Raw genomic sequence first — 1,588 nt, 5'->3', positions numbered from 1 at the left:
TCAGAATGGACTTCAGGGCAGTGGGTGTGGTTTGGGCTCTGCTTCTGTGAAGATTGACAGCCTTCTAGACCCTCTGGGGCAGTTCCACTCTGTCCTCTAGGGTCAAAATCAAGTCATTGGCAAGGGGATTGATGGACCTTAATTTGGAAGTCCAGGGGTGGCACATCCTGTTAAAGCACCCAAGTGTCAACTGAACTGGTGTTGGTTCTGATCCACACAGAGGTGTTCAGAAGAAAGACTTCTTGGCCTACTTTGGAAAGATCCCAGCCATTGAAAACCCTCTGGGATATTCTGCAGTGACACACATCTCATGATTCACAATCCACTTGACTGGGAACTGACTTGGTTTTTTTGGGTGCATTACCCTTGGAATCCCAGGTGCTAGAGTTCGTTAACACAAGTCAATGGCAGCTCCTTTTACCTTGACTTACCCCACCTCGCCTAGTGCCCCAAGGACAGCCAAAGACTGTTTCTAATTCATTCGTACAGGGCAGACTTCATGAGCTCAGGTGGCATAGTGCCTAAGGCTTCTGACTGCTAACCAGAAGGCTGGTGCTTCAAACCACCTGCCGCTCAGGTAATCTATTTCCATAAAGACTTACCACCTTGGAAACCCAAGGAGGGGTCACGGTGAGTGGGATCTGACTCGACTGCAGTGAGTTTGGGTTTTTATTTATTTTTTTTGCATTCATGGGCTCCATCTATCTACAAAAAGAAGACGAATTTGAGCCAATTAGTTAAACAATTCAAACAAAATTAAGCGTTTTCCCTCTTGCATCTGGAAAATAGAAAACTCAATACGCCCTGATTCCAAGGGTGTCAGAGAGTGTTTTTGGTGGTGGTGTTGGTCCTTTCTTGAATTTTGTTTTCTTGGAAAGTCCTATGCAGAGAACACATTTGGGGGGATCCAGGTATGTAACTTCATTTCTGTTTTATATTTTTACAAATTTAAATCACCATAATAACATTCAAAGTATAACATGTAATTCAAACACAGGGAAAAAGGTCCCACTGTTGCGGTTGATTTAAGCAATCCTTATTGAAGTGGAGGATTATTTATACTTGGGGGGGGAAAACAATAAAAGGGTGTAGGGGTGAAGCCAAGAGTGGTGAATGGTGCCCTTGGAGTTCAAATCCTAGTGACTTAATCAATTAGTGACATTTCTGATTTCTATTTGAAAATGTGTTTTAAATTCTGATGCATGCAACTCATGTTGAGTTAAAATTCAATGTCAAACGGAGGTAAAGTATTTTGATGCAGGTTCTTCCGTGTTAGCACTGCTTGTATTTCTGCTTCCATGCCTAAATATCCCAATCAGAGTCCATGGGTGACGGTGGAAAAGTTTAAATAATTGAGAACACGTTGCAAGTAGTGCAACTTGGACTGTTTCTTTTTAAAATGTGGGGAAACTCAAATTTCAAGTAATTTAATGTTCTCTTTTTTTTTTTTATTTGAAACTCACATTCACTTTGGTTTTGGTTCTTGGCATTTTGGATTGTTCTTTTTCTTTATTTTGGTCGTATCATTTTTAACCCCCAAACTGCATCTTCACGGGATCGCTAATATAATATATATATATATTTTTTT

General features: G+C 40.7%; 1 protein-coding gene across 1 annotated transcript in view; it reads left to right on the top strand.

The window, feature by feature from the left end:
• The window catches only part of LOC103208341 (neuroligin 4 X-linked), a 344,239-nt gene that overhangs the window by 162,873 nt on the left and 179,778 nt on the right, over window positions 1-1,588 (top strand). The gene's annotated exons all lie outside the window — the stretch shown is intronic.

This window comes from Orycteropus afer, unplaced genomic scaffold (genome assembly GCF_000298275.1).
Source record: "Orycteropus afer afer isolate SDZICR_OR568_19922 unplaced genomic scaffold, OryAfe1.0 scaffold00426, whole genome shotgun sequence".
In the NCBI taxonomy this organism is placed as follows: domain Eukaryota; kingdom Metazoa; phylum Chordata; class Mammalia; order Tubulidentata; family Orycteropodidae; genus Orycteropus; species Orycteropus afer.
The sequence above is the reverse complement of the archived record's forward strand: the minus strand, read 5'-3'. Positions and strand labels throughout refer to the sequence as shown.